Raw genomic sequence first — 6,478 nt, forward strand, 5'->3', positions numbered from 1 at the left:
GTATATAGTCTGATATATAAATGTAATAAGTCTATAAAATATGAATTGGGTCACTTCATAATGAGAAATATTTTTCATTTACTGAAAAAATATAATAATTCTAAATCTGTATGCTTTCAATAATAAAGCTTTAAAATATATTTTGTTAAAATTGACTAAATTACCAGAATAAGTAAATATACAATTTTAGAGAAAGATTTGAACACACTTCTCTCAGTAATCAGTAAAGCCAGCACCTCCTCAAAAAAAAGAAAAAGGAAAAACAAAACAAAACAAAACACACGCAAACCAACCAAACATTGGGCACAATTCATCAAAAACAATTTCTTATTAAGAAATCTTAGCAATGGAAGTTCAAGAGAATATCATTAATTTTAAAGAAAGTTTATATTAATAAAAACCCTGCTACAAATACCATAATTGATGGTTGTTTCTTAGCATCATCTACTCTGCATTTCTTACCAAGACAAGGGTGGCTGCTATTACCACTATTTTTCGACATTGTACTGAATCTAATAAACAGCGTTATAAAGCAATAGAAAGACATGCAAATGTTAAACATAAGACAAGAACAAAACCATCATTGTTGCTAGTGAAATAATCGCATATATGGAAATCTAAAAGAATCTTTAGATAAATTATAACAAATAAAAGTTGCTGGGATTCAACATAAACATTTACCCGCTATAAACCATTATATGGTTTTTCTCATATGTATACATTACATATGTGTATATGTTACTTGCAATAAACCAATAAAAAATGAAAATTTTAAATTACATAATTTATAGTAGCATCATAATATATTAAATGTCTGGAAATAAATCTTGCAAAAGTTGTACAAAACTTTTATAAAAAATTATAAAACTCAGGTAAAAGGTATTGCAGAAGACTTAAGTAATTAGAAGTTTCGACTGTGTTTATGATATCTGGAGGACAATATTTTAAAGATGTCAATTCTTCCCAAACTGGTTTATATAGTTAACATAATGTCGAACAAAATCCTAAAATAGGAGTGTGTAAGTATTTGTTGGTGTGTGTAAACCGACAAACTGTTTCTCAAGTGCATGTGGAAAAACAGAGGGAAAAGAGTCAGAAAGTCATTCTAAAAAAATAACAGCTTGAGAGTATTTGCTTTAAGGAAAATCGATATTTTCTGTGAAGTTATAGTAATTAAGACAATGTGGTATCGATACAGGGTGAACCACTAAGTCAATCGTCTAACGACACAGAAGTAGAATCATGTACATGTCAGCATTTGAACTGCTATAGAAGTATAATTTTATTTTGTTTAGGTAAGTACGGCCTTTTCAATAAATAGATGCCTAAATAATTGACTAAACATATTTAAAAATGAAATCTCCACCTCATTTAATATACAAAAATATTGCATGTTCTTTAAAGACCAACAAAAGAGAGAGAAAACTGTAGAAATATTTTAATTATAACATAAGTGAATATCTTAAGGATCTCAGAATAAAGAAGACAAAAATTTATATTAGTAATGAGAAGACTAGTAATTGAACTGTATTAAAAACAAGAAACTATAAAAATAATAGTTTGAGACAACATAAAAAGAGTGAAAATTTAAGCCACAGAATAGAAATAGTATTTATAACATATACAATTGTTAAACAGACTATGTAAATAGTTACATAACTTCTCAAGAAAAATGACAGGCAACATGCAAAAATGGTCAAAAGATATGAACTGGTCCTTCCAAACTGGCATTAAACTCATGAAAAGGTGTTCAGCCTTCGTGGTAATAATGAATATTGTCAATATATTAACTGTTAAAGTAATAATGAATACTGAAACCATGATACAAACCAGAATGCCAAAAATTTTTAAAGTTGAAAATTATCAACTATGGTAAGATGTGAAATAATAGGAACTCTCATTCACTGCTGGTCGGAGTGACACATCACTTATGAAAAGAGTTTGACATTATGTCCTAAAACTGAAGATTCACGTGCCCTAGAGTCAGTCTTTCCAATGCAAGGGCAGAGAAAGGCTTGTGCATGTACGACATAGGACGTGCAAAAGCATATCCACAACAACCCATACGGGAAACACCCGACTATCCACCAACATTAGAATGGCTAAATACATTGTGGTATATTCATACTAAAGGGGTCTACACAAAAAATAAAACAAATGAACATCAGCTACGCGTAGTGACATAAGTACCTCTCCAAATACAATGCTGAAAAATGAATACGTTGTTAAAGCTCCTCAGGAAAACAAAACAAAACAAAACAAAATGCTTATGACTATGGCTGCACAATGGTTACCCCAGTAGGTGAGAAGGTTGTGATTGGGTAAAGGCAGATGCGGAGTTTCTGAGGTTCTATACATGTTCTATTTCTTGATCTGGGTGTTGTTTTCACAAGATTTTACCTTTGTAATCTCTTATTAAACCTTGCATGTGTATTTAATGCACCTTTAACTATATATCTCACAGCATGAAAACGTTATGAGCAAGGAAGGGAGGGAGGGAGAGAACGGAGGAGAGAGGGAGGGATGAAAGGAGGGAGGAAGGGAGCTGGACAGACTTGAGAGACGCAAATGTCAAATTCCAACCTCCCCTAGAGTTGTTATCCAAGCTGTTGGGATTTGCTTATTGTTTGGATGATTGGATATGTTATAATTGTTCAAGAGACCTTCCTCTGGAACGCCGAAGGAACCATCACTCCAAATTGCCAATGCGATAAAAATTTCAAGTACCAGATTCCATACTAACCTCAACCTTTCACCTCTGATCTAGATAAACTCCAAGCCATGGTTGCCTTGGATTTCAAGAACCTGAACCCACACTCTACTTCTACTGCCAATGTTTTGCCCTCAGGCAAAGAGGAAACCTGACTTCTTTCCCCCAACCACGTCTCAGAATGTCCAGTTCCAGCAGTTAAGATCTCTCCCCTGCTGCAGCTAATTAAAAACATATTCAGTCACCTCTCCCTCTCTCTCTCCCTCTCTCCCTCTCTCCCTCTCTCTCTCCCTCCCTCTTTCCCTTCCTTCAACAACATCAAATTGTTTCTGATTGTCCTACTTTGTGATGCTGTTCAGTGAGGCTCGCTATTTTTTTTCAGATACAGAGTGTCACAGTCTTTTTACAGCTTCACCCGCTTCTCTATGGTCAGGATAAGGAGAGAAATACCATTATCTTCTGGAATTTCAAGTTGTTCAGGGAGTTATTATTTTTTTAGTGGCCTCAAAAAAACAAATCATTCGACACACACTTTTTGTAACTTTAATAGCAGCCACTTTCTTGGTAACATAATTTAGACATGAACTGATGTCACACGAACATGTGGAATGTGCGTACAGATTTTTGGGAACCTCCAGCATTGGGGGATAATGATTAGTGGACCAGTCACTTAGACTCAGCTCTTAACTGACCATATGAATAAAGTGAGTGGGTAAGGATCTATGTTCCTGATACACTGGTGATATAAAAATAATTTAAGAACATTCTGATTTACACACAGACACCTTTTCTTCTTAGGATGTGCTCCGGCTAAAATGAAAATAATAATAATAAGCCTATTAATTAGTAAGCCCATACTGTATAGCAGGGACTGCACTATTTGCACGATGCACGCTATTCAACTAATCTTCCACAGTTCTGCGTGAATCGTCTCTTTGCAGACGAAGAAACTCAGGCCCAAAATACGAAGACGAATTGAGTGTACGGTGCACATGCAGCTGATCCTTCAAGAACTCGCTCAGGTTTCTCCCTTCTTGTGTTCTGGCCCTGCCGGCCCTTCGGGCTCTCTGGTCTCTGAAAGTACTCACGGTCCACACCAGCAGCTACTCTGACCTTCTATCGGTCTTGCCTCACGACGCCTCTTACTGTTTCGTTGTCATTCACATTTTCGTGGCTATTGACCTGAATTGGACAAGAGACCAGACGGGCCCATTTCTAGTTTTTGTTTCTTCTCATCATTTAACTCGGAGATGCCCACAAAAATAGAGAAGCAGAAGACGTACGATGGAAAATGGAATGGATGTGCGGAGGAACAAAGCAAGATCGAAAAGAATATGGATGAAAGCGCAAGATAACTTCCTATGCATCCGTCAGTAGATGCGAAGGAAGAAGACAGAGAGGTATTGGGAAAATGTCCGTACAGTTCAATCTGCACGTAATTTATACGTGGATGCTTAGCAACTGTCGCAAGGCCATTCTGAACTGTCTTTCATGAGATAAACTTTATAAGGTTCTTTTCCCTCAGCTTGGAAATTTTATAATTGTGTCTTAGAGTTTTAACCAAGTTTAGAACATCATTTCAGAAAAAATAAAAATGTAAAATCGAGATAGAGTTATGTGTTACAGAGGCATTGAAGAGGATGGGGTGGTGTTAGCGGAGAGCATGGAGATAAAATCCCTAAAATCATTTCATGATACCCTAGGAAACCATGAGCAGCAACGTCCAGTCCCAATAACTTCCTTCGCTTGTCAGTGTAAACATGGAATGGGTCTATCGCTGAAAGTCCATGTTAGCAAGGATGCATGTCGATGGCTCTCATTTGCTTTAAAATTCCGTCACTTTTTCCAAAATCCCTCCAGAGAATCTCCCACATCAAAAATTAAACTCAAGGAAAGTTTTGTTTTTTTGCAATTTAGCAGTTTGGAGTTTTTCTTGTGCATGGGCGCCACTCCACTCCGGCCCACTCTGTCCTAAATTGAGTTTGAGGCTTTTTGTTTTTACTCTTGCATAACATGAAAACGAGCGAACACATTTTACTCAAAATTTCCATCTCCAAATCTCCTAAGTGGTGTGAAAAATCCTGGAAGATCTCAGAGCAAAAGAGGACGCTAGGAAAAATCAGGACAAGTGGAAACAGCAGTGAAGGATGTAACCTAATGTCTGTGTCAACACAACCAACATTCCCCAAAGACGCTCTCTCTCCAGTGAGGCTGGGCTGCTGGTGTGAAACCATGAGCGATTGTCATGAATCACCCTGCACCCGTCCAGCTCCTGACAAACATCTACTTTGTCCCTTAGACACTCAGGGCCCAGGTACAGCCTACATTATGGCTCTAAAATAAAGAAGAAAACTGGAAAATTGAAAACAATACTGTCAGTCAAATATCTATAAAACAGAACGTTATGTTACCTTGTGATCTAGAACTCAATTTGTATATATGTATATACATACATATATAGCCATATATGTGTATATGTGTAGGGCTATCCATATATAACTATGCATATGTGCGCAATATTTAATTGAGATTAGGCACATTTTCGCATGTTCGGTATGACGTGGCTCGGGTCCCTTAAAGTATGAATTTAGAACAGCCCTTGCCAGAATGTGAATGTTCCACTTGATTTTTTTCTTTCATTCAGATGAATAAACCACTTGCTACGTGTCACTTGAAAACAAGACAAATAGACTTCCTTTTACACATAGTTCCTGAAGGTACATCCTTGCCTTGAAAGAACATAAAATTATGACTGAGGTAAATAATCATTTCAGAACAAGATAAATGATGGTATAAATAAAAATATATAAATATGGCAAATGAGTGATAAAGAAGGTTAAGAGAGAGCATGAGAGAGAAAGGGATGGTTCTGGAACTACCACAGGAAAGGCCTCGAGAACAAGCCAGGACTTGGGTTAGGACTCACAGTAGGGCTGAAGAAGTAGGCACATGAGATGAGAGTATGTGAGAGCTGAGAGAGGCAGAGGTAGAGTCTTGAGAGCAGAGCTCAGAGCCTAAATGTCTTTGGTGAACTTGGGTGTGTCCATTCATAGAAGATTCTGAAAAGGGGCTTATGCTGGTAAGATTTGCAACATTTAATTATGTGAATATTAATTATTTAACATTTAATAGGTAAATATTTTCTTTCCCTACCTACATAGTTCAGAGAACTCATGGATTCCGGAAAGAGCATCCAGTAATGTGCCTCCAACATAGAAGCTGCTAAGATTTTGGACTTTTTCCCTCCCGACAGCTAAAAAAAGAATATGTTCAGGGTCCAAATTAACTACTTCTTTATTCTATTCAGGGAGGTCCTAACAAATACAACTATGGTAATAATTTTCTAAAACTGTAAGAAAATTTTCAAAACTGTAAGAAAATTCAAAGTTTGAATATATGAAGTAGTATTCTACCTACATACAATACATAAAATTTATTAGACACCAACTCATGGTGATCAACTTTGGATAAGCCACCAGAGATGAATAAGGATTCTTTAAGCACTTACGCAGTTGTTCCCACAGAGCATGACTTGCCAGGGAGTCCACCACGCCACAGTACTAACACGGAGTATTACTACATGTTGATTATCATGTATCCCAAGTGGCGCGTCACACATGGCTGAGAGGGAGAACCTTCCATCTGCCCAAGCAACAGATTCAGTCATGGCCCTGGCACTGACACACAACAGAAGAGCTTTTGCTCACAGATGAGAAACAGATATGAACAAAGAGATGGAAAAGAGTTATTTGATGCACGTGGAGTCAG

This window comes from Pteropus vampyrus, unplaced genomic scaffold (assembly GCF_000151845.1).
Source record: "Pteropus vampyrus isolate Shadow unplaced genomic scaffold, Pvam_2.0 Scaffold28, whole genome shotgun sequence".
Classification (NCBI taxonomy): Eukaryota; Metazoa; Chordata; class Mammalia; order Chiroptera; family Pteropodidae; genus Pteropus; species Pteropus vampyrus.